General features: G+C 44.5%; 1 protein-coding gene and 3 non-coding genes across 4 annotated transcripts in view; 1 reads left to right on the top strand and 3 right to left on the bottom strand.

Moving 5' to 3' along the window:
• Positions 1 to 27,088, top strand: part of prom (prominin) — a 330,972-nt gene that overhangs the window by 40,326 nt on the left and 263,558 nt on the right. The gene's annotated exons all lie outside the window — the stretch shown is intronic.
• Positions 5,040 to 5,111, bottom strand: TRNAH-GUG (transfer RNA histidin (anticodon GUG)). The gene has a single exon. It is a non-coding gene; the product is annotated as a tRNA-His (tRNA).
• On the bottom strand, positions 13,227 to 13,298 carry TRNAH-GUG (transfer RNA histidin (anticodon GUG)). Its single transcript has one exon. It is a non-coding gene; the product is annotated as a tRNA-His (tRNA).
• Positions 26,713 to 26,784, bottom strand: TRNAH-GUG (transfer RNA histidin (anticodon GUG)). The gene has a single exon. It is a non-coding gene; the product is annotated as a tRNA-His (tRNA).

Here is a 27,088-nt window from a genome sequence, read left to right as displayed (position 1 = left end):
CGTTACGCTACGGAGGCGGACACATTTTTAATGAACTAACGTCTTCTGCAAAGCTTTCAAACAGAGGAGGAAAATCAGCAGTTGGTCTGGTACAGTCTGTGCATAGTTCTACGCATAGTTACACAATTTGATGTGGCTGTGTCCATGAATGACAAATTAGCGAACAAGCTTTACATTTGTCTGCAGGAAAAGGATGAAACGTTTGGTCCGCAGGTTTCAAAGAAACTGACAGCAATGTGTCCACGGAAAATCTATGGTAAAGCGAGTAAAAGTGGAAAAATTACTAAAGCACATTTGAAGAGCTTCTTTAATTCGGTCCTCGCTGAACATGTTGGTGAGAGAGGTATATTACTTTGCGATTCCTGGTCAGGACACAAAGACTACAGTGTCATTGAGGAATGTTTTCCAAATAAAGATATTACATTAAAGATATTGCCACCAAAGACAACCAAATACTGTCAACCTCTGGATGAATACCTTTCTAGGCAATACAAGCTCTATGTCAGACGTCTTATTGATTTTGTACGTTTGCAAATAGATACCACGCAGGCCACGTCACATGGTCGATACTTCATCATCAGTCTTCACGCCGTCATCTGCAACCAACTATCTGCATCGAGATACAGACCTATGTTAACATACGCTTGGCAAAGAGCAGGTTATGATGTGGATGTTCCTGTTGCTTCTTTTGATAATGTGATCACCGTGGCATTTGAGTCTTGACTATTGCAATGCGGGAACATTGTAAATAATGTAGTATGTCTACATGTTGCCCTCGTTAAGTGTGCATACTGTTCCATTCCGCTGTTTTTTTTTTTTTTTTTTTTTTTTTGCTAGGGGCTTTACGTCGCACCGACACAGATAGGTCTTATGGCGACGATGGGATAGGAAAGGCCTAGGAGTTGGAAGGAATCGGCCGTGGCCTTAATTAAGGTACAGCCCCAGCATTTGCCTGGTGTGAAAATGGGAAACCACGGAAAACCATCTTCAGGGCTGCCGATAGTGGGATTCGAACCTACTATCTCCCGGATGCAAGCTCACAGCCGAACGCCTCTACGCGCACGGCCAACTCGCCCGGTCCGCTGTGTTTTAATCACTTCATTGAAACTCCACATTTACACTTCGACGTCGAATAAAGGACAACACAGTATCTTCTGTTGTGGAAAGACGACTATGTCAACACGGTACTGCATGTGTTAAGAGTTCTTGTTGCAAGCAAGTGTTCAACCTTTTGCCAGATGATACTGCACCACATCTGTTTCTTGTTACTATAATGGTCCGAAGTTCCTGTTGCACGGTAGTTTCTGCTGGGAATTGTGTTTCTGCAATCTTTGTACGTCGTAACTTCTAAACATTGATTGTACTCTAATGCGGAGTTTTACAGATAAATGCCCTTGATGGGTAGTAGAATAGACATATCTTCGTATGTTAAGCGCACTTCCAGTCGGTTTTAGCAGTTCGAGCTGGGGTACTTCCCTCGTAAGCTAAATTCAAATAGCTAAAAATTGTTCTGAGTGGCATTACACAGTGATGATAACACGGACAACTTTTGTCATTATTTACAGCCCTAGGTTCCTGAATAATTCCAGTGTTTTCCTCATAGAGTCTCTACTGTGAATGCTCTCTCTGGTATTATGTATGTCGTGCTTTCTCGCAACACAACTGCCCTTATAACAACACTAACAAACAGTTAACAGTTACAAGGAAGAGAATAAAATAACCGTAAGCGGAGAGAAAACTAAAGTAAACTTGAATAATGAGAAGGTTGATACCAGAGAACCTGTTTCCCCTTAAGACCCCTAGAATAATCGACAATTCGCTACACTCCAAGAGATGGGGCATGAACATTAGTGCTCAGAAGAAAGACATACTATTGTTGGTTTACAGGAAAATACATTAAGCCAAAAATCATACATTCGAGAAAAAGAGGTATTTTACTTTCGTTTCGAATATCTGATCTCATGAATATTTTTCCTTACTTGAGTTTGTAAGAGTATCTAGAGTATCGTGTATCTGAAATTGTATTTTTCGTAGCTAACCGAGTTTCATCAAAATATTTTACTGAATTAATGCCTCAATTTATTTTACCTGCCAAGTTATTCAAGAAAAAATGCATAACTTGACTAAATGTAGACTAGGTACACAATGAAATATGCATAAAACCACTAAGTCACTTAATGTATTTTGCCGTGCATGAAATTTCTCTATTCCTGTATGAGACAGCAAAAAAGATGAACATTCGAAAATTCACTAGACAAATGGATATCACTAGTGAATAGAGTGGAAAAAGCAAGCAAGGAAGCGTGAAAATGTTAAAAACTCAAAAAATAATTGGATGCGTTTTACTTGTGAACCCACGATGTAGTAATATTCATATCTTAAAATATTATAATTTGTTCCTTCAGCGAAGTAGACGGGTACCGCTAGTGAACTATAAATATTTCCACTGTGCCGCAAAATACTGATTAAAAATATAATGTTTCGATAAATATATTTGTATAACAATGGATCATTTGAGATGACCCCACTAGATGTTACTATTGACGTAATAGGGACCGAAGAGGGATAATTAGTTATTTTATATTCTGTTCTATAAATAAACAAAACGAAATGGTATAATCCGAAGCAGACGTTTCAGTTGGTGTGGGCATATCCTACGCAATGATGAATTACTTCAAGAAGCTCTAATTGGTCAGCCAGTTGGAAGAACCTCTACACAGACCAAGACTTCGCTGGAGTAAATCAACTAGGTAGGCATCTCCAGAACTTCAATGAAGATGCTGGGCAAACTTTGGATAGAAGAACTTGGCTAGCACTAGTGGGTGAGGCTACGTTTTAAGTGTTCATGGTTATAGTTGCAGTTGTAAATGTTCTACCCGTATAAGAGTGGTGAGACGGGGGGCTAATGGTAATATTTTCACTGACTTTCCTTTGCTCCTTTGCTCTTGCAATCACCGATTATAATGAAATACAGTACATCAAGTGTCCTTAATGCAAACTTCAAGTACTTTAATGACATGCTGCGTAGCTCATCTGGTTAAGCTCTCAATTACTATGTTCAAAGTTGCACGATCAAACCCAAACCCAGTCGGAAGTAATTTTGAAATACTTCAACGCAATAAGAGATGTTTGTCAGTAGGTATAGTAGAATGTTAAACAAAATCCTCTGAGGATCAGTGGTAGAGTGTCGGCCTCCGGATCCCAGGATAGCGGGTTCAAACCCGGCAGAGGTAGTCGGATGTTTGAAGGGCGGAAGAAAGCCCATGCGACACTTCATGTCGTACTATGGCGGCATATAAATGATCTCTGGTAACAAATTTGGTCTTCGCCCGACAAAATTCATTAAAACTCAACCACAGACGCCCAAGAGAGATTCGGTTGCTTCTACCATTGAGTAGGCCTACAGTAAAAGGGAACTTCGAAATTGACGAGCAGTTAGCTAGATGGCGTCAAATTGAAATTTCTGCATGCGGTAGCTGAGGGCATACGATGATGATTATTATTAGTACAAAATTCTCTAAAAATCTTCTGTTGATGAAGGATCATTTAAAACACGGCGGACTACACAAAATAACGTGGTACCCTTCATACGAGGCTCGTATTACTTTTATTAACTTGAAGTCTGTCACTATTGACAGCTGACGAAAGGTTGTCAGACGGTCAAGTGGTCTCACCTATTATGCCGAACAGGACGCTTGTGGGGGATGGGAAGACTGAAAGGAGTAGACAAGGAAGAGAGAAGGAAGTGGCTGTGGCATTATGTTAGGTACCATCCCGGCTTTTGCCTAGAGGAGAAGTGGGAAACCACGGAAAACCACTTTGAGGATGGCTGAGGCGGGAATCGAACCCACCTCTACTCAGTTGACCTCCCGAAACTGAGTTGACCCCGTTCCAGCCCTCGTACCACTTTTCAAATTTTGTGGTAGAGCCGGGAATCAAGCCCGGGCCTCTGGGGGTGGGAGTTAATCACACTAACCACTACACCATAAACCCAGTTCATCCGGGAGATAGTGAGTTCGAACCCCACTGTCGTCAGCCCTGAAGATGGTTTTCCGTGGTTTCCCATTTCCACACAAGGCAAATGCTGGGCTGTATCTCAATTAAGGCCACAGCCGCTTCCTTCCCACTCCTAGGCATTTCCTGTCCCATCGTCGCCATAAGACCTATCTGTGTCGGTGCGACGTAAAGCAAATAGCAAAAAAAAAAAGAACAGAGAAGGTTATTATTATGATTATTATTATTATTATTATTATTATTATTATTATTATTATTATTATTATTATTATTATTATTATTATTATTATTATAATACAAACTGAATTCACTGTTACGAAAAGTTTATTGTGGACCTCATAGATCACTATGTGTATAACAAATATGAATACAGTTTTGACAAAGAACTAAATAACGGTCGGCCTCTGTGGTGTAATGATTAGGGTGATTAGCTGCCATCCCCAGAGGCCTGGGCTCGATTCCCGGTTCTGCCACTAAATTTGAAAAGCGGTACGATGGCTGGAACGAGTTCCACTCAGCCACAAGACATCAACTGAGTAGAGGGGCGTTAGATTCCCATCTCAGCTATCCTCGAAGAGGTTTTCTATGGTTTCCCACTTCTCCTCGAGGCAAAAGCCGGCATGGTCCCTAACTTAAGGACACGGCCGCTTCCTTCCTCTCCCTCGTCTAGCATGTTCAATCTTCCCATCCTCCCCATAAGGCCCCTTGTTCAGTATAGGAGGTGAGGGCGCCTGGGCGAGGTACTGTTGCTCCTCTTCAGTTGTATCTCAGATCTAAAGTCTCCCGCTCCAGGACACTGGCCTTGAGCCGGTATGGGTGGCATCCCTGGCTGAATCCGAGAGAAAGACCAACCCTGGGTGATAAACTGATTAAGAAGGAAAGAAACTAAATAATTAACGAGAATGAATTAAGAATACATTAATAAAATACACATACTTTTATAATTTCAGGCATGTTGTTGGAGATAAAATGTAAGAGAACATTATGCCGCTAAAAGTAGTCTCCCCGTGACAGTGTTTTACCACTGCCGTGACCAGGATTCGAACCTGGGTTATTGCGGCCACAACGCAATGTCCTAACCACTAGACGATCACGGCTATCGGAGACCACATGGGATTAAAAGATTACTCACGTACAGATAATACGTGACAGAGATTGCACGGTGGACTTTGTATCTCCACTTAACGCTCAATGTAAGTGACTTTTGACCGCCTCTGTGGTGTAGTGGTTAGTGTGATTAGCTGCCACCCCCAGAGGCCCGGGTTCGATTCCCAGCTCTGCAACAAAATTTGAAAAGTGGTACGAAGGCTGGAACGGGGTCCACTAAGCCTCCGGAGGTCTACCTGAGTAGAGGGGGTTCGATTCCCTCCTCAGCCATCCTCGAAGTGGTTTTCCGTGGCTTCCCGCTTTTCCAGGCAAATGCCGGGATTGTACCTAACTTAAGGCCACGGCCGCTTCCGCATCCTTCCCTCTTCCTTGTCTATCCCTTCCAAACTTCCCACCCCCCAACAAGGCCCCCTGTTCAGTACAGCAGGTGAGGCCGCCTGGGCGAAGTACTGGTTATTCTCCCCTGTTGTATCCCGCGGCCCAAAGTCTCACGTTCCAGGACACTGCCCTTGAGACGGCAGAGGTGGGATCCCACGCAAGTCCGAGGGAAAAACCAACCCTGGAGGGTAAACAGATTAAGAAGAAGGAGAAGAAGTAAGTTACCTTTGATTAGTGACTTGTTAATTATGATGCAAAACAAAAATAAAGGGACTTGCCATAGGCATTCCTCATATTAGATAAGAAAACATAGAACTACCACAAAAATACAGGAGTTAGTTTATTTAAAAAGCTTCTCTCTGAACACCGAAGAAAACCTCTGTTCGTAAGCAAATAGTTTTTTACGGTTTTTTTTTACAGTTTTAAGAAAAAATTGGCCCACCACCGGAAGGAAATATAAGTTCGCCTCTGTGGCGTAATTTTTAGTGTGATTAGCTGCAAACCCCGGAGGTCCGGGTGCGATTCCCCACTCTGCCACGAAATTTGAAAACTGGTATGAGGGCTGGAACGTCAGCCTCGGGAGGTCAACTGAGTAGAGGCGATTTCGATTCCTACCTCTGCTATCCTCGAAGTGCTTTTCCGTTGTTTCCCACTTGTCCTGCAAGCAAAAGGATGGGTGATACATAAGGCCACGGCCGCTTCCTTCCTCATCCTTGTTTATCATTTTTAATCTTCCCATCCTCCCCACAAGGCCCCCTGTTCAGCATAGAAGGTGAGGGAGCCTGGGCGAGGTACTGTTGCTCCTCTGCAGTTGTATCCCCTATTCAAAGTCTCATGCTCCAGGACGCTGGCCATGAGGCTGGCTGAGTCCGAGGGAAAAAACCAACCCTGGGCAATAAATGGACAAATGGATATTGTTTTATTTTATGTTTAACCTTCTGGGTTGGTTTTCCCTCGGACTCAGCGAGGGATCTCACCCCTGCTACCTCAATGTCAGTGTCCTGGAGCCTGTGACTTCAGGTCGGGGAAATCCAACAGGGAAGGAGGACCAGTACCTCGCCCAGGCGGACTCAGCTGCTATGTTGTCCAGGGGCCTTGTCTGGAGGAGTGGGAAATGGGAAGATTGGAAGGGACGGACAAGGAAGAGAGAAGGAAATATTCGTGGTCTTAAGTTAGGTACCATCCCGGCATTTACCTGGAGGAGAAGTGGGAAACCACTGAAAACCACTTCGAGGATGGTTGAGGGGGCAATCGAACCCCTCTCTACTCACTTGACCTTCCTAGGATGAGTGGACACCGTTCTAGTTCGCATAGAGTACCACTTTCCAAATTTCGTGGCAGAACCGGGAATTGAACCCGGGCCTCCGAGGATGGCAGATAATCACACTAGCCACTACGCCATAGAGGCGGACGTTATTATTATCTATATTATTATCACATATGAAAAAACTTTACTAAGAACAGCCTTGTCCAATCCGCACGGCCATTCTACTGGACCGATTTGCTTCAGTTTTGTTTTATTCTCTCCAGAATTACCTACTGGTGAATCATCAGACACTGATAGGTCTCAAAGTTCAGTCAACTTTGAGTAATCATAAAATCAAGTCACTAAATGACCATTCCAGTAATTTTATTGCAGGCAAAGGCTTAGTTAGCCTAGTCCGCAATACATTCTACACTTGGCAGGTTGAATACAGTTTTTTTTTTTTTTTTTGCTATGGGCTTTACGTCGCACCGACACAGATAGGTCTTATGGCGACGATGGGATAGGAAAGGCCTAGGAGTGGGAAGGAAGCGGCCGTGGCCTTAATTAAGGCACAGCCCCAGCATTTGCCTGATGTGAAAATGGGAAACCACGGAAAACCATTTTCAGGGCTGCCGATAGTGGGATTCGAACCTACTATCTCCCGGATGCAAGTTCACAGCCACGCGCCTCTACGCGCACGGCCAACTCGCCCGGTATTGAATACAGTTAAGGGGCAATATATTTACGTAAAGATGTCGGCAAAGCTAAACGATTAAACATGACGGCGATTGTAGCCAAACCTGTAATTTCAAGCAAACTTGGTGCACATGTGACGTAATACTATTCGAGAGAAATACAATACTGTGGGTGTAAGACACCCCTGCTGGAACAAGGACAAAGTTCCACGCGAATCAAAATAATTACCAACTAAAACTTCTAAATTAAACCCACAACAATAACTCTAAAACTGCAAAATAGTTCGCAAGATGTCAACCAACGTCACAATAAATGAATCTACAAATATTCACTTGACACATAATTAACATGTAGCTTAACACAAATCCTAAGAGCATACATTGAAAAAAGTACCTGGTAGAGTATGGACCAATTTCATATCAAAACCCGTTATGTTACCTATTTGTAACGAATGCTGCGGAGCAGCACGCGTCATCTAATAATAATAATAATAATAATAATAATAATAATAATAATAATAATAATAATAATAATAATAATAATTGTACCGGAGGTACACCAACTCCGTACATTCAAACAAAGCGCTTTTTATAAGGCCATCTGTAATACGAACAGTGAAGCTTCCAGTGGAAGAAGTTTGAACATTTATCGTTAGATGTCTCTACTGTCGATTTGTGTGCCCCTGTGGTGAGAGGATGGTCAATTAAATTTCAAGCGATTTTTTTTGTATTATTTGTATATTGTTTTTCTGATGTTACTAGCACTTCTATCTCTTCCCGCCTGCTTAAAGTTTTAGCCAAATATAAGTTTCGGAATTTAATTTTGTAACCCGTCAAAACTGTGGGTGTGTATAGGACTTCGGCCCAGATAATTCTGGAACCTTCCTCTCCACTATAAAAGCTGGGACTTTTGGGGCCGTGTTGTCTTTCTATCGCTCCAGTCAAGGGGTATGGAGTGTGTTCATAGAGAAGGCAGGGGGCACGCCTCGCCCATCTCCAGAAGGCCCTCCAGCTCAAGGTAATGGCAGACATCTTTTAATCATGTAATAATTTCTGAAAGCTGATTTGAGAGGAAGGTTTCAAAATCCCTTCTTAATATAAATCTTTCAATGTATAATTTAAACTTTAGGAATAAAAAGTGTGAACCCTCGTTTCTTCCCTTCAACTTGGTATTGAGGTGACTATGATCTCGTAAACTTTAAAATTTTCCTTTTGTAAATTAAAACTTGCTCTCCATCTAGTCACCTCCGTAGTATAGGCTTAGCCTCTGTAACTTCGGGCCGTAAGCCCATATAGGGTTTGAAGATTTTTCAAGTGAACTTCAAAGGAGTGCAAGCGCTCACCTCCTAACATTTTGGTTTACGGCCAGTAACTTTAACCTTTCCTTTTTCACTAAGGCCATGTAGAACGGGTACTTATTACTTACTCCTTTTAAAGTTAACTACTCTCCATCAACTTCCTATTTAAATGTAACTTAGACTGTTGACCGGATAAGGTAGTGTCTACTGTTTGTTTTTTATAAAAGTTACATTGTGCCTTGGAGAGGCGTGGATCTTTTAAATTTTGGGGGAATAGTCACCTAGGTGATAGTGTGGAGCAAAGACTCTCTTTTGAATGTAGTAAATTTTGGAGCTCAGTCTCCTAGAGGAGTAATTGAATGGAGCAGTGGTGCTCATGTAAAAATTGTAACTTGAGATCTTCAAGCTGATGCTGTTAAATCGTTGGTGTCTGACTGTTCTAGGCTTTTCTAAGATTATTTATCGAGCTCAAAGCTAACTTTTATCTATAAACATGTTAATTGTTTTTGGTTAACAAAATTTTCAATCTGAAAAGAAACAAAAAATCAAGTAAAGAAATAAAATTTCAAATTCTACAGTTATAAATTAAAATTTGATCTTTTTTCTATCCACCCATTCATGCCCTCACCTTCTCACACCTCTGCGTTCCACGAAATCCCAGAAACAACAACAATAATAATAATAAATTTACTAACACTTTCGTGCATCAGGTAGCTCATTATTTGCCTTCTCATTGCTGAACGTTCTCGATTCCTGCTCTTATATTAATCCTCAATTCGTGCCTAAGCAGAGAGTCAAATCCGGAACCTCCTGAAGGTCAAATACAGTAGTGATTTTTGATTGTTCGATAGGACTGAAAAATCGTAACATTTATTGACAGGAAAAAATGATTAGCTGTAGTTAAACGCTATTTGCGTAAACATTTGCTCTGTATGGTTTATTGATGCTATGAATTCCATTTAATACCCACTGGGCTTAATTTGTACCCAATAATTCATGCTTTCACTATATGTGAGATACGGAATACCAATTATTGGACAATTATAGTGAATAATGTAACTTCATAACTCGCAGAAGCAATCCAATAAACAACCATTGACCTACATCTCCTTCTATTTCCTCTATAATGCACTCTAAGATATCTTCCAAAAATTCGTCATTACAGTCATTACGACCCACTAACTACTTTTAATGGTTTTATACGCCAAGGTATTGGAATTTTGTTCCGCATGAAGCAAGAGTATTTGATCACCTCCTAAATACCACCGAACTGAGCCGGAATTGAACTCGCCTACTGGTGCTCAGAAAGCCAGCGCTATTCGGTCAGAGACACACAGCCTTGATACGAGAATTAATCTCAGGAGGTCACGATTTCTCACTTTACTCTTATAGCATCTCATGTGAAGTTCTAGTTCTAGCACTCCTTCACGAAGTTAGTTCTGACTTTCCTTCAGAATGATAAAGGAATGCCTGTAATGTCGTTGTCTCATGTACTGAACAGAGCTGATAAAGTGGGACAGATGGATGGATTTTCGCCTACTGTGCGCGAGGTTCCGGAATCTAATACCAGCAGAGTCTGTTGATATTTAGTTATGTATACAGCGGAGTTTCGTATCAGAAGGGTTGACTTTCAGGGACGGATCGTCAAGCTGTGAGCAACATTCAGGAAATAATTCGTGCGAATCTCACCGTCGGCAGTTTTGAAGTTGTTCTTTCGTGATTTTTCAATTTCACTTATAATTAGGACAAATTTCCAATGTATAGACTATCTGTAAGATTGAGGAAATCATTATCACCAATCTGTGACTGTCCTCAGACCTTTCCTGGAGATCGAGGCAAGTTCTTGTTAACGACATAAAGTGCTGCGTATTATATTCGCAGTTTAAATCGTCTCGTGTGACTTCATTTTCCATTTGTATTGTTTTTACTAGTTGCTTTACGTCACACCGACAGATAGGTCTTATGGTTAGACAACTAGGCAACCATCCTCCCAACCATGGTGGGTAAACGCATTAAGAAAGAAAAAAAGAAAGAAAGAAAGAAAGAAAGAAAGAAAGAAAGAAAGAAAGAAAGAAAGAAAGAAAGAAATAATAATAATAATAATAATAATAATAATAATAATAATAATAATAATAATAATAAGGCACTGGTCATCCTCCCCAATTGTATCCCCGACCCAGAGTCTGAAACTCCAGGACACTGCCCTTGAAGCGGTAGAGGTGGGATCCCTCGCTGAGTCCGAGGGAAAACCGACCCTGGAGGGAAAACAGATTAATAATAATAATAATAATAATAATAATAATAATAATAATAATAATAATAATAATAATAATTTAAACTACAAATGGCTGTGAGCTTGCACCCGGGAGATAGTAGGTTCGAATCACACTGTCGGCAGCCCGGAAGATGGTTTTTCGTAGTTTCCCAATTTCACACCAGGCAAATGCTGGGCCTGTACCTCAATTAAGGTCACGGCCGCTTCCTTCCAACTCCTAGGCCTTTCCTATCTCATCGTCGCCATAAGACCTATCTGTGTCGATGCGACCTAAACCAACTAGCAAAAAAAATGAAGGGGGCTTCATTCATTCCATTCCTGACCGGGTCACATGATTGGAAACAGGTTGTGGATTTTCATTGTATGAGGTAGCAGGTAGAAAATGATCAATTTCCGTGTAAGGTAATGTTGCGATATTAGCTATACGATATATACAATAATAATTCATAGTAGGCAAAACATCTGAGCTCTACCTTAATTGATGCCATGGTCGCTACCTTGTACGTTCTAATATTCCTTCATCCCAGAGTGACCGAAGTGTCCTGTATTGTTAGTCCGACTCCGTAACGTAACGGTTAGCACTATTAACTGCCATCCTCGGAGGACTGGGTTCGAATCCCGGTACTACCAGAAATTTTAGAATAGCAGGAGGGCAGGTACGTGGTTAAAATGGTACGTACATGCAACTCGTCTGAGAAGAGCTGCTGTACCTCAGGATGAGTACAAGAGTTTACATTACTTTTAAGTCGAAGGGTTATTTGACAACACCTCTTAAAATGGATAGCTGCTGAAGAAGACGTTAAAAATGCCTTAGCTGCATGATCCTCTCTCTTGCTGGTCGAACGCTACTCCATCCGATTTACAGTGTCGGTGGAGCAGACACCGACGAGTTTCATATCACCCTTTGAACAATCGAGTCTCCGTTTCTCAGACCGGCCACGGGTCATACCGGCCCGCGTGAATGGATCTCAGACATAGCTATCTGAAATGCCATCCGCATCCCTGTGGTGTAGGGGTAGAGCCAGGAGGCCCTCGGTTCCTTTCTAGATTAGCTGCCACCCCCGGAGGTCCGGGTTCGATTCCCGGCTCTGCCACGAAATTTGAAAAGTGGTACGAGGGCTGGAACGGGGTCCACTCAGCCTCGTGAGGTCAACTGAATAGAGGTGGGTTCGATTCCCACCTCAGCCATCCTGGAAGTGGTTTTCCGTGGTTTCCCACTTCTCCTCCAGGCGAATGCCGGGATGGTACCTAACTTGAGGCCACGGCCGCTTCCTTCCCTCTTCCTTGTCTATCCCTTCCAATCTTCCCATCCCTCCACAAGGCCCCTGTTCAGCATAGCAGGTGAGGCCGCCTGGGCGAGGTACTGGTCATTCTCCCCAGTTGTATCCCCCGACCAAGAGTCTGAAGCTCCAGGACACTGTCCTTGAGGCGGTAGAGGTGGGGTCCCTCGCTGAGTCCGAGGGAAAAGCCGAACCTGGAGGGTAAACAGATGATGATGATGATGATGATGCTAAGGGATGGAATGGAGTTCACTCAGGCTCGTGACACTAACTTCGGGTGCTTGATAAGAGAGGCAGCGGAATCGCTCACGAAAGCCAAGCAATATGGCTGACGGTATCGTCATTTGGCTACGAGGCAGACGCAGCATTCGCCTCGACAGGCCAATGGGCTTAATGATCCTTGGGTTCAATGAATCAATCAATCAATCATCGTTCAGCATTTGTTATAGCTTTCTCTTAAAAGATATCAAAGAACTTTGAAATGTATTGAACATTTCCCTGGATAAATTATTTATTTCCCTAATTCCTCTTTTTCTTTATCTGTTTACCCTCCAGGGTCGGTCTTTCCCCCGGACTCAGCGAGGCCGCCTGGGCGTGGTACTGATCATCCTCCCCAGTTGTATCCCCGACCCAGAGTCTGGAGATCCAGGACACTGCCCTTGAGGCGGTAGATGTGGGATCCCTCGCTGAGTCCGAAGGATAAACCGACCCTGGAGGATAAACAGACGAATAAGGAAAATACTTCAATTAATTGTCTACTATAGTACCCAGGTTTTTACATTACACTTGTATAATTTAAGCCTAACTTAATAAATATGTCATTTCGCAATAATTGGTGCTTTATATAAATATTGTAAATGTGTTGCTTATTTTGGAGATCAAAGGAGAAAATTATGGCAGAAAAATAGTCTCCCCGCGACAGTGTTCTACCACTGCCGTGACCAGGATTCGAACCTGGGTTATTGCGGCCACAACGCAATGTCCTAACCACTAGACGATCACGGCTATCGGAGACCACGAATGTGCATAAGATTACTGGCGTAGAGATAATCCATGACTGGGACTGATCAATGGACTTTGTATCTCCACTTAACACTCAATGAAGTGACCGTTAATATTCAAGACTTGCTACAGTGCATGGCAAAACTGTTTCCGCTGTTTCGTTACACACATTTCACTCAGAGATTCACTGATCTCACCTCAGTCATCCTGGAAGTGGTTTTTCGTGCTTTCCCCACTTCTCCTCCAGGCAAATGCCGGGATGGTACCTAACTTAAGGCCACGGCCACTTCCTTCCCTCTTCCTTGTCTACCCCTTTCAATCTTCCCATTCCCCCCAATCCCCGTGAGACCGCCTGGGCGAGGTACTGGCCATCCTCCCCAGTTGTATCCCAGACCAGACTGTGAAGCTCCAGGACACTGTCATTGAGGCGGTAGAAGTGAGTCCGAGGGACAAACCAAGCCTGGAGTGTAAACAGATTGAGAAGAAAAAGAAAGATTCACTGATACAATTCATCATCATCATCATCATCATCTGTTTACCCTCCAGGTTCGGCTTTTCCCTCGGACTGAGCGAGGGATCCCACCTCTACCGCCTCAAGGGCAGTGTCCTGGAGCTTCAGACTCTTGGTCGGGGGATACAACTGGGGAGTATGACCAGTACCTCGCCCAGGCGGCCGCACCCGCTATAGTGAACAGGGGCCTAGTAGGGGGATGGGAAGATTGGAAGGGATAGGCAAGGATGAGGGAAGGAAGCGGCCGTGGCCTTAAGATAGGTACCATCCCGGCATTTGCCTGGAGGTGAAGTGGGAAACCACGGAAAACCACTTCGAGGATGGCTGAGGTGGGAATCGAACCCGCCTCTACTCAGTTGACCTCCCGAGGCTGAGTGGACCCCGTTCCAGCCCTCGTACCACTTTTCAAATTTCGTGGCAGAGCCGGGAATCGAACCCGGACCTCCGGGGGTGGCAGCTAATCACGCTAACCACTACACCACAGAGGCGGCTACTGATACAATTACAAAAAAAAAAGATGTTGGGCCTATCACTTATTCAGTTTAAGTAGCTGCAATTCTCGATCAGGACCAATGAACATGAAGAGGGAGCATGGGCGAATCTCACCATTACTTCTGTTTACCTCGATATTCAACATATTACTCCCAACCAAATTTAACAACAGCTTCAGTTAAGCAAAAGTGCCCTTTATTTACCTAGCATACTATTACTACTAAAGACGCCGATGGCCTAGATGTCAGGCCCCTTTAAACAACAAGCATCATCATCATCATCATTATCATCATCTCTACTAAAATGTTTTCATTCCTCCCCTGAAGAGGTGGAGGCGGACCTCTTAGCGGTAACACCATCTCTCATGCCGGGAGATTTGTTAGGGTGAAGGAGATACTCGGTGAGTGTGAGGGGGTTGGTGGCCGTGGCCTATACTAGGGACTGTCTCGGTTTTCGCCTTAGTGAAGAAGAATGGAAAACAACGGAAAACCATTCTCAGGACAGCCGACGGTTGGCGCCAGCCGTGAGGTCCAGCCCTGTTCCGTCTCTCGAACTCAGAGGCTTAGAGCCACGGTAGAGCCGTGGCCACCCCTCCTCTGGTCTGTTGGCCCGTCACAGTGCAGAGCTGTTGGACCACGGAACAGCCGTGGCCACTTGTGGGTCTACACCCACACTGCATCTTCTTTTTTAATCTGTTCACCCTCCAGGGTTGGCTTTTCCCACAGACTCAGCGAAGGATTCCACCTCTACCGCCTCAAGGGCAGAAGGAAGAGAGAAGGAGGTGGCTGTGGCTTAAGTTAGATACAATTGCGACATTTGCCTTAAGGAGAAGTGGGAAACCACAGAAAACCTTTTCGAGGATGGCTGAGGTGGGAATCGAAACCCCCTCTACTCAGTTCACCTCCCGAGGCTGAGTGGATCACGTTCCAGCCCTCCTACCACTTTTTCAAATTTCGTGACAGAGCTGGGAACCGAACCCAGGCCTCCGGGGGTGGCAAATTAATCACATTAACCACTACACCACAGAAGCGGACCAAAATACATTCTGCGATCCTGAAACATTGACTGTCTCAAATACCATTTGAACTGTGTCAAATAACTGATATACGATAGGCTATACGATATGCGATATACGATGCTTATATACGGTGAACGATAGCGTGCAATTTTTTAACAGTAGAGGCCCGGGTTCGATTACCGGCTCTGCCACGACAATTTGAAAAGTGGTACGAATGCTTGAACGGTGTCCACTCAACCTCGGAAGGTCAACTCAGTAGAGGGGGTTCGATTCCCTCCTCAGCCATCCTGGAAGTGGTTTTCCGTGTTTTCCCACTTCTCCAGGCAAATGCCGGAATGGTAACTAACTTAAGGCCACAGCCGCTTCCTTCCCTCTTCCCTCTCTATCCCTTACAATCTTCCCACCCCCTTACAATCCCCGTGTTCAGCATAGCAGGCGAGGCCGCCTGGGCGAAGTACTGGTCATTCTCCCCAGTTGTATCCCCGACTCAATGACTCACGCTCCAGGACACTGCCCTTGAGGCGGTAGAGGTGGAATCCTTCGCTGAGTCCGAGGGAACATTGGAAGGGATTAGAAAAGGAAGAGGGAAGAAAGCGGCCGTGGCCTTAAGTTAGGTACCATCCCGGCATTTCCCTGGAGAAGAAGTGGGAAACCACAGAGAACCACTTCCGATGCTGAGTGGACCCCGTTCCAGCCCTCGTACCACTTTTCAAATTTCGTGGCAGAGCCGGGAATCGAACCTGGACCTCCGAGATGGCAGCTAATCACGCTAACCACTACACCAGAGAGGCGGACATAATTATATTATTATGTGGGTAATTAACTTACAAGTACCGAGCATGACAGTGGAAAATTAATCAACAAAAATCATAGATTCAGTTTTAATATGTTGTTCCATCGGCCCCTAGAGTCCTAAATACAAGTGTGTCAGGATGGTGGCGCGCTTAACTGTTTATACATCACGTCCTACGAGCGGCTAGCTTTGCGACACTTCGGTATCTCAGCGCTAAGCGCTTGCGAGTGGATAAACTCGTTGGTTCGAAACTATCGGACGCCTTCATTGTTCTTTATTTGCAAATTTTCCTTTCTTTTATTTTGTTTTACTTTGGTACGGCTCTTTGGCTGATTTTCAGCGTCGAGACCTTTGGGGATTCCACCTGTACCGCCTCAAGGGCGGTGTCAAGGAGCATGAGGTATTTGGTCGGAGATACAACTAGGGAGGAGGACCAGTACATCCAGTGGCGTGCACTGAACCCCATCTACCCCAGAGCTGCTGCGGTAAATGACTTTGTATACGTCTTCTTATTATTCCTTAGAACGCTCTTCATAATGTTTAAACAACTGCGATTATCTGAGCCAAGCTAAGTACAGCTGTCTCGACAATCCGCTCGAACTACCGCAAAAACAGTTTCTCCAGGGAGTTGGGTTTCCTTGCTGGCGGGAAAGAGACCTACCCAAGCGAAATTTAAGTCGCTTGGTTGACGCATGCACTTGAAGCTTCCTTGTCCTGGGAGGTGTCGTCCCATTTGCGATCACTCAGGTAGAATACAAGACTAATTTATTTTTGACGTGTTATGCATTGTCCCATTTGCGATCACTCATCAGTAACGTACGAACAGTCAGGTTGCTGTGAGGGAATTCCCTACTGAAGGACTGGTACAGGAAGACATCCCTCAAGTAACTGGGGAAACTACATACCAGGTTTCTTACGAATCGTATGTTGAAACTCATTAAATTATTTATATTTACCGTTTGAGACTGATGCGTTAATATTGGGACTGACAGAGAATAAACAGGACTCAAATGAACCTTTCATTTAGAGTTACCAGATGGTTGTGGGTGTAAAGGTGGTTAAATAAGTTTTAAGAAGTAGGACAGAAGATGGGCGTATTAAAACCGTTGAATTTTACACTTTCCAATTACAAATCAAAGGATTTTGCTGTAACACTTTGTTTCTTCGATAGTGCTACCCTTTTTGAAGCAATTACAGCCCATTTCAAACTTAACAGTTAACTTATACCTTCTTATACAATAGGGGACACTATTAAATTACTGCTTAAAAATAATGCTCAAACTGTTCAAACATTCATACTGGACGTTAAGTAAGCAGCTGCTCAAAATAGAATTAGCCTACTTTCATCTATATGTATGTCTACCTCTTAGTCTCGTTTCGTGATACCGGGTCGGGATGAGATGATATTAATTTATACGGGATGTTTCTACGGCCGGATGCCCTTCCTGGCACCAACCTTAGTTGAGGAGATAATGAAAATGAAATGTGTTATGGTTAATGCAATTGGGTAAGGGGTGGGAGGACTCACCTCTGGCCTATGGTTGGGAACTGCACCGGCATTTGCCTGGAAGTGAAAATATTAAACCACAGAAAACCATTCTGAGAACAGCCGACGGTGGGATACGAACCCACACGTTTTCCGAATGCAGAGCTTCGCTCCATAGCCGTAGCGCGTTAAAACGCACGGCCACTCAGCCTACTTTAACGTACGTAGATAAAATGATATGTTTTATATGTACGCTCGGATTAGATGTACAAGACTCTAGAAATATTTAGATTAAAATAAGTTGAAGAAATGATAATTCTATAATGATAACGCGAAAAGATGAGATTGCATTTGGGAAATAGTAGGTTCGAATCCCGTTGTCGGTAGCCCTGAAGATGGTTTTCCGTGGTTTCCTATTTTCACAACAAGCAAATGCTGGGGCCACGGCCGCTTCCTTCCCACTCCTAGCCCTTTCCTATCCCATTGCCGCCATAATACCTCTCTGTGTCGGTACGATGTAAAGCCAGCGATAAAAAACCCATGTCACCAAACATCCCTGTAAGAGTATCCATACCGAGCTCGATAGCTGCAGTCGCTTAAGTGCGGCCAGTATCCAGTATTCGGAAGATAGTAGGTTCGAACCCCACTGTCTGTAGTCCTGAAAATGGTTTTCCGTGGTTTCCCATTTTCACACCAGGCAAATGCTGGGGCTGTACCTTAATTAAGGCCACGGCCGCTTCCTTCCCACTCCTAGCCCTTCCCTGTCCCATCGTCTCTACTCAGCTGACCACCTGAGGCTGAATGGACTCCGCTCCAGCCCTCGTACCATTTTTTAATTCCGTATCTGAGGTGGGAATCGAACCCGGGCCTCCGGGGCTGCAGATAATCACACTAACCACTACACCACAGAGACGGCTACGGGGATTTTAATCACGTCTGGTTAACTATGACTCTGTTTTTTCAGCACTTTCTGCTTCGTACACACACACACACACACACACACAACATGTCATGCTTCAAACCACCATAAGAAATCATCCCTCCATATAGGGTTGGCGTCAGGAAGGACATCTGGCCATAAAATAGGACTACCGGGCGAGTTAGCCGTGCCGTTAGGGGCGCGCAGCTGTAAGCTTGCATCCGGGAGATAGTGGGTAACTGTCGGCAGCCCTGAAGATGGTTTTCCGTGGCTTCCCATTTTCACACCAGGCAAATGCTGGGGCTGTACCTTAATTAAGCCCATGGCCGCTTCCTTCCAACTCCTAGACCTTACCTATTCCATCGTCGCCATAAGACCCATCCGTGTAGGTGCGACGTAAAGCCGCTAGAAAAAAAAAAATAGGACTAAATCAACATGCGCGACACATTTCTCACTCACGAACCCACTAATTAGTGGGAAAAGAGGTAGTAGAAGGAAAAGAAGAACATTATTTTCAGTAGCAGTGTTTCAAATACGTCACTAATTCACAGTCGCTGTTGGGGTATGAATAGATGCAGTGTTAAGGATGGTAAATGTCATAAAAGTCCCGGGTTCGATTCTGGGCTCTGCCATGAAATTTTGATAAGCCTCCGCTCAGGCTCGGGAAGTCAAGTGAGTAGAAAAGAGTTCGATTCCCACCTCAGACATCCTCTACGTGGCTCTCCGTGGTTTCCCACTTCTTCAGGCAAATGCCACGATGGTACCTAACTTATGGCGGCCGGCCGCTTCCTTTCCCTCTTCCTTGTCCATCCCTCCCGATCTTTCCATTCCCCACATTGCCCCTGTTCAGCAGAGCAGATGATGCTGCCTGGGATATATACTGGTCCTCCTTGCCAGTTGTATCTCCGACTCTCCAGAACCTGACCTTGAGGCGGTAGAGGTGAGATCCCTCGCTGAGTCCGAGGGAAAACCAGCCTTGGACGGTGAACGGATTAAGAAAGAAAGACATGCAAACAAAAAACAAGACTTTTCTACATCAGGAACAGTTTTTTAAAGTGTGTACAGTTGCATTTCTTCCATAGAAATTCCATAGGACGACACACTTTAGTGGTGTTCATGAGCACTGTTCGTTCAAGAAGTAACTTTGAAACGAACCATCATGCCATGAAACACTTCATCGTCCCTTTTACTAATCTGTCGTCCTTGTGATAAACATGGGCTATTTAGTAGATTGCTTATGAAGAGCTTGAATCACCTAAAATAATTAAAAATTGCGTACTGCGGAGTTGACATAAGTGTTTGATTCGCGCCAGTATCAATTGTTGAGTACTTTAAGTTATTCTTCCACTTGGACGTGTAATATTAGGACAGGGCCTGCGGTGTAGGGGGGCAACTCGTCCGCCCGTAACCCGGTGGTCCCGGGTTTGATTCCCGGCCGGGCCAGGGGTTTTTAATTGTAAATGATTAATATCCCTGGCCCGGGGACAGGGTGTTTGTGGCGTCCTTAACGCTCCTTTCCTCACATTCAACACTCTACACTTCCGCAATTCCAATTACACGCAGGTTCATATCATATGGTGCAAGTAGGGGCAAAAGGTCGAAGCCCCGAACAAATATCATTTCTAAAAAATATATTAGTACAGTTGAGTGTTACGAATAACACAGGTAACAACGTACACTGATGTTTAACCCAATAAAAATTGAAAATATAATATCTACTTTCTTTTTTTTTTTGCTAGGTCTTTTGACAGGTCTTATGGCGACGATGGGATAGGAAAGACCTAGGAGTTGGAAGGCACCGGTCGTGGCCTTAATTAAGGTAGACCTACAGCCCCAGCATTTGCCATCTTCAGGGCTGCCGACAGTAGAATTCGAACCCACTATCTTCCGGATGCAAGCTCACAGCCGCGCGCTCCTAACCGCACGGCCAACTCGCCCGGTAATATAATAACTAATGTACAGGATTCGTGCCCTGGTTATCAGTCGAGAATATGGTGTTTGTAAGCATAACCACGTGTGATGTGTTGTGTGGGTTTTTCCTAACGTCGCACTAACACATCGAAGGTTTTTGGCGACGCAAAGATGCGAGGGGGCTACGATTGGGAAGGTAGCGACCGTGGTCGTAATTAAGGTACAGCCACAGCAATTGCTTCTTGCGAAATTGAAAACCACGGAAAACGATATTCAGATATTCAGAGCTGCCGACGGTGGGATTCGAACCCACCATCTCCCAGATGCAAGCTAACACCTACGCGACTCTAACCGAACGGTCAGCTCACTCGTTTATGTTTATTTTCACCGTCATCCTACCGTACTAGTTGATGTTTTTGTTTATGTTGTGTCTTCTATGGTAGTCTTAAATTAATTATCGGCCCGTCGCGTCGTGGTCAGCCAGCAGTCAACTGTACAACTGTGACTCATCCCTCTCTACATTATCACAGCCGGGAACTACAGCATGGTGTATTTCCACTCGTATTTTCACCACTTCAGCGTTAAGAAACAGCATTAAATATTAATCTGAACATATACTGTTTTCACTTTATAATGTACGTAGCTCAGTTATCGGCATGCAGACTTCGAACGGAATAGGAGTGTAACATCTTGAGGATCTCCCTTGTTAGTATATCCACTTACAGTTCAATAGAAGTGACCTCAGAATTCACGACATACCGGTTCTTCAATTCCTCCGTCATCCCCAATGTTACATTACCGACGAACCCAGAGTACCCACATCGAATTCACAAGAGTTTACTACATACAAGAGAATATTGTAATGATCAGACAATCCGAATCACCATTTTCTTGGTGATGGTGGAGGTGGTGATTATTGTTTAAGAGGAAGTACAACTGCCCAAGCATTCTCCATTAACACTAATAAGAGGGAAAACTGGAAGAGGTCCGACACTTAGAAATATTAAGGTATAGGCAAAAGAGAGGCAAGGACCCCGAATGGCGTGAAAATGAAAGACTCGTTAAGCCGCGAATGCTCCAATACCGTCGGCGTTAGAAAATAACAGGAGTTGACCAAGGGAGGTCGGATAGGAAAGTAATCAGCGTAGCACAAGTGAGTGCAGGCAACGCCAGACTCAGCTAAGGGCCTGGTGGACGCCAACTCACACTCTTAAGTTAAGAGTCTCTAGGGTCCCTATTAGTCACCTTTTACTACAGGAACAGGAGTCCGGCTCCATGGCTAAGTGGTTAGCGTGGCACAGGAGCCCCGGGTTCGATTCTCGGCCGGGTCGGGAATTTTAACCTTCATTGGTTAATTTCTCTGGCACGGGGGCTGGGTGTATGTGTCGTCATCATCATCATTTCATTCTCATCACGACGCGCAGGTCACCTACGGGTGTCAAATCAAAAGACCTGCATCTGGCGAGCCGAACATGTCCTCGGACACTCCCGTCACTAAAAGCCAAACGCCATTTCATTTCACAGGAACAAGATACCGTAGATGTTATTCTACACCCCCACACACAGGAGTCTACCTTCTTGGGGCCTCGACAAGAAGGGTAATGTGAGGCCCCCTCATGTTCAGCAATAACATTTGGAAAAGGCGTTTGACATTTTACAGACATATTCTCAGAATGAATAATCAGAGACTGACCAAAAAGATGTATGAACCTTGCCCTATCAATGAAAATAAATAAAAAAGCAATTGGCTGCTCGTTGGAAAATATCTTCAGAAAATAGGCATCACAGATGAGATGACACTCTGTTACACAAATCTAAGGTCAGAAAATTAGCCGACAATCACCGCTTTACACACCATCCAAGCACACTACCGCCAACAAAACTTGGTCAGAAGGTCGTAAGAAAAGGCACGAAGAGAATATGAAGAGATTTTGGGAGAAGGAAAAGGCAGCATCTGAATATATCCATTGGTGGGTGTGAAGTTGATATTCAAAACAAAAATAACACAACAATTCACTCCTTCTCATCCAAGCGATTCACAATAGCAAAACTAACGTTATAGGATGACTTTTCTATGTTTTGATATGAAAAAATCATGAAGGCTTTACTGTGTTAGGTCATCAAAGTTGCATATTTCGTATTGCCATTGGTTTTGAAAACAATCACCCGCAGACCACACAAGATCCATTCATTGTGTGGCAATAAATCTTCGAGATTTAAAACAGTTTGTATTAGTACTTTATAGTGATGGAAGTGCTGTACACCTTCGAAGGTTTGATTTTTGTTTTATCAGTTTTGACGCACAAGATTTTTGCAGATAAGCAATATCAACCAGGCGTTGGTCAGCAACTCATGACTGTCAAGATACGATGCACCAAATCATGTTAAGGTTAATTCAGTGATGACAATAGTAATGTTCGCCTCCTTGGTGTAGTGGCTACCGTGATTATCTGCCACCCCGGAGGCCCGGGTTCAATCCCCGGCTCTGCCACAGAATTTTAAAACTGATACGAGGGCAGGAACGGAGTCCAATCAGCTTCGTGAGGTCAACTGAGTAGAGGAGTGATTCGATTTGCACCTCAGCCATGCTCGAAGTGGTTTTCCGTGGTTTCCCACTTCTCCTCCAGGTAAACGCCGGGATGGTACCTAACTTAAGGCCACGGCCGCTTCCTTCCCTCTTCCTTGTCTATCCCTTCCAGTCTTCCCATCCCCTCACAAGGCCCCTGTTCAGCATAGCAGGTGAGGCCGCCTGGGCGAGGTTCTGGTCGTCCTACCCAGCTGAATTCCCCCGACCCAAAAGTCGCACGCTCCAGGGGAGAGGTGTGATCCCTCGCTGAGTCCGAGAGAAAAACCAACCCTGGAGGTTAAACGGATTACGAAAGAAAGACCTCAAGCAGGTACTATCCTTACACTTAACAGCATTACAACTCAGTGTGATAGTTGCGTTTTTAACAAGTAGTTGGGTTTTTGAAGTAAAAATGCTCGTATTAACAACTGAAATTGTTTTTAGCGGCGTACGCCTTCCTTGAAAGCGATGAGTTTTCTGAATCGTCGCATTTCGTTAACTTTATTCAATTTAATATGTCAAAATCGTGATACAGTGGGAGATTTAATTAATTCATTTCGTAAAACAGGGTCTGTGCATGACGCTTGGAGGAGAGGTATACCTAAAATTTTAACCTAGGCAAAACTGAACCAAATTTCTGATGTAATGCTGAGGAGACCCACCAAATTAATGCGTAAATTAGCACAGGAAACAAATGTTTATGCGGGTCAGCACATAGAACTTTTTTTCTGGTGGTTTAAGGTCGCACTCACTCATTGAAGGTTTTCGGCATCGTAAGGATGGGAAAGGGCTATGATTGGGAAGGTGGTGATCATGACTTTAATTAAGGTACACTCCTCGCCTTTATCTGGTGTGAAAATCATAGTTCTATCCGTCAGAAACTTAACTGGGGGTGCTACAAAGCCCTCAGTACATAAAAATAGCCCCAAAACAATTGGGGCCTTAAGGGAGAAATAAAAGATTGGGTGACTCAATTACACGGGAAACCTTATACAAACTGTTCAAAACCAAGTGAAAAAAGAAAAACAACGTCAAACTCTGCATTCAGCAAAGAGGATGGTAATTCCAGCCCCTTCCAGCATCTCTTGTAATAATTTTAATTTCCTTCCTTAATCTGCTTACCCTCCAGGGTTGGTTTTTTCCTCGGAATCAGCGGGGGATCCTACCGCTCTAAGTTCAGTGTCCTGGAGCTTGAGACTTTGGGTCGGGCGATACCACTGGGGAGGAGGACCATTACCTCACCCAGGCGGCCTCACGTGCTATGCTGAACAGGGCCTTGCCAGGGGATGGGAAGACTGGAAGGGATAGACAAGGAAGTGTGAAGGAAGCAGCCGTGGCCTTTAGTTAGGTACCATCTCGGCATTTGACTGGAGGAGAAGTGGGAACCACGGAAAGCCACTTTGAGGATTGCTGAGGAGATAATCGAACCCTCCTCTACTCAGTTGACCTCCCGAGGCTAAGTGGACCCCGTTCCAACCTTTGTACCACTTTTCGAACCTGGGCCTCCGGGGGTGGCAGCCAATCACACAAACCACTACACCACAGAGGCGGACATTTATTTATTTATTTATTTATTTATTTATTTATTTATTTATTTATTTATTTATTTATTTATTTATTTGTCTTAATCCGTTTACACTCCAGAGTTGGTTTCTCCCTCGAGCTCATCGAGGGATCCCACCTCTACAGCCTCAAGGGTTGTGTCCTGAAGCGTGAGACTTTTTGGTCGGGGATACAACCAGGCAAGACGACCGGTACATCGCACAGGCAGCCTCACCTGCTTTGCTAACAGTGGCCTTGTGGGGGGAGGGAAAGATCGGAAAGGATAGACAAGGAGGAGGGAAGGATGTTGCCGTGGCCTTAAGTTAGGTACCATCCCGGCATTTGCCTGCAGGACAATAGAAAAACCACGGAAAACCACTTCGAGGGTGGCTGAGTTGGGAATCGAATCTCCCTCTACTTAGTTGACTTTCCGAGGCTGAGTGAACCCCATTCCAGACATCGTACCACTTTTCAAAGTTTGTGACAGAGCCGGAAATCGATTCCGGGCCTCCGTGGCTGGCGGCTAATCACACTAACCACTACACCGCACAGGTGGACATTAAATCGTTATTATTAATTATTAAGTTCCTTCTCGTCCGCTGCCAACCCTGGAGGCCCGGGTACGATTCTCGGCTCTGCCACGAAATTTGAAGAGTGGTACGAGCGCTGGAAGGGGGTCCACTTAACTTCGAGAGGTCAACTTACTAGAAATGGGTTCGATTCCCACCTCAACCATCCTCGAAGTGGCTTTACGTGGTTTCCCACTTCTCCTCCAGGCAAATGCCGGGATGGTACCTAACTTAAGGCCACGGCCGCTTCCTTCCGTCTTCCTTGTCTGTCCCTTCTAAACTTCCCATCCCCAAACAAGGCCCCTGTTCAGCATAGCAGGTGAGGCCCCCTGGGAGAGGTACTGGCCCTCCTTGCCAGTTGTATCGCCGATCCAAAGTCTCACTCCCCAGGTCATTGCACTTGAGGGGTAAACCCTGGAGGATAAACGGATTAAGACAGAAAGAAAGAATAATAATATTAATAATGAGGTCATATACGGGAACCATGGACATTAAGTGTATAGTACAGCAGTTTCTGCCTCTGAGGTGTAGTGATTAGTGTGATTAGCTGCCTTGCCCCAGAGGCCCGGGTTCTATTCCCGGCTCTGCCACGAAATTCAATTACTTTAGCTGATAGACCCCTTTAAACAACAAGCATCAACATTATGAACCAATTTTCCTACCCCACACAAGGCCCCCGTTCAGCATAGCAGGTGATGGCACCTGGGCGAGATACTGGTCCTTCCAAGTTGTATCCCCGACCCAAAGTCTCACGCTCCAGGACACTGCCCTTGAGTTGCTAGAGGTAGGATCCCTCGCTTAGTCCGAGGGAAAAACCAACCTTGGAGTGTATAGTGTATAGTGTATAGAAAGAAAGAAAGAAAGAAAGAAAGAATGAAAGAAAGAAAAGAAAGATGGTACTGCAGCAATAATAATCAATCAAATGTCTACTGGCTGCCTCTGTGGTGTAGTGGTTAGCGTGATTAGCTGCCACCCCCGGAGGTCCGGGTTCGATTCCCGGCTCTGCCACGAAATTTGAAAAGTGGTACGAGGGCTGGAACGGGGTCCACTCAGCCTCGGGAGGTCAACTGAGTAGAGGTGGGTTCGATTCTCACCTCAGCCTTCCTCGAAGTGGTTTTCCGTGGTTTCCCACTTCACCTCCAGGCGAATGCCGGGATGGTACCTCACTTAAGGCCACGGCCGCTTCCTTCCCTCATCCTTGCCTATCCCTTCCAATCTTCCCATCCCCCTACAAGGCCCCTGTTCACCATAGCAGGTGAGGTCGCCTGGGCGAGGTACTGGCAATACTCCCCAGTTGTATCCCGCACCAAGTGTCTGAAGCTCCAGGACACTGCCCTTGAGACGGTAGAGGTGGGATCCCTCGCTGAGTCCGAGGGAAAAACCGGACCTGGAGGGTAAACAGATGATGATGATGATGAAATGTCTACTACAGTACATACGTATTTACATCACAAGTTGTGTAATGTAAGCCAACTTAATTTATATGTTATTTCAAATTTGTTTTGTTTTACATAGATTTCTTACATATTTCCCTTAGGCATGCTGTTGGAAATCAAGGGAGAAAATAATGGTTGAAAAAAAGGAGTCTCCCCGTGACAGTGTTCTACCACTGCCGTGACCAGGATTCGAACCTGGGTTATTGCGGCCACAACGCAATGTCCTAACCACTAGACGATCACGGCTATCGGAGACGGCGAGGAGTTACGAGATTACTCACACAGAGATAATCCATGGTTGGGACTGATCATTGGACGTTATATCTCCGCTTAACACACTATGTAATAAGTAGGGCCCGGATTCATATGCACTAAAAACTCCGAAAATATGCGTGCACATATGCACTAAAAATGTTGAAATTATGCACGGAAATATGCACTAAAAATAAGACATTTTGCAATTACCAAACAAACTATTTAATTTTAATTCAATGTTAAATTGATAAACAAGTTTCATTCCTTAGAAAATAATGCATAGTAGCAGGTTTCA

The sequence above is a fragment of the Anabrus simplex genome, chromosome 1, assembly GCF_040414725.1.
Source record: "Anabrus simplex isolate iqAnaSimp1 chromosome 1, ASM4041472v1, whole genome shotgun sequence".
Taxonomy (NCBI): Eukaryota; Metazoa; Arthropoda; class Insecta; order Orthoptera; family Tettigoniidae; genus Anabrus; species Anabrus simplex.
Note: the sequence above shows the minus strand (reverse complement) of the source record. Positions and strands in the feature narration are given on the sequence as shown.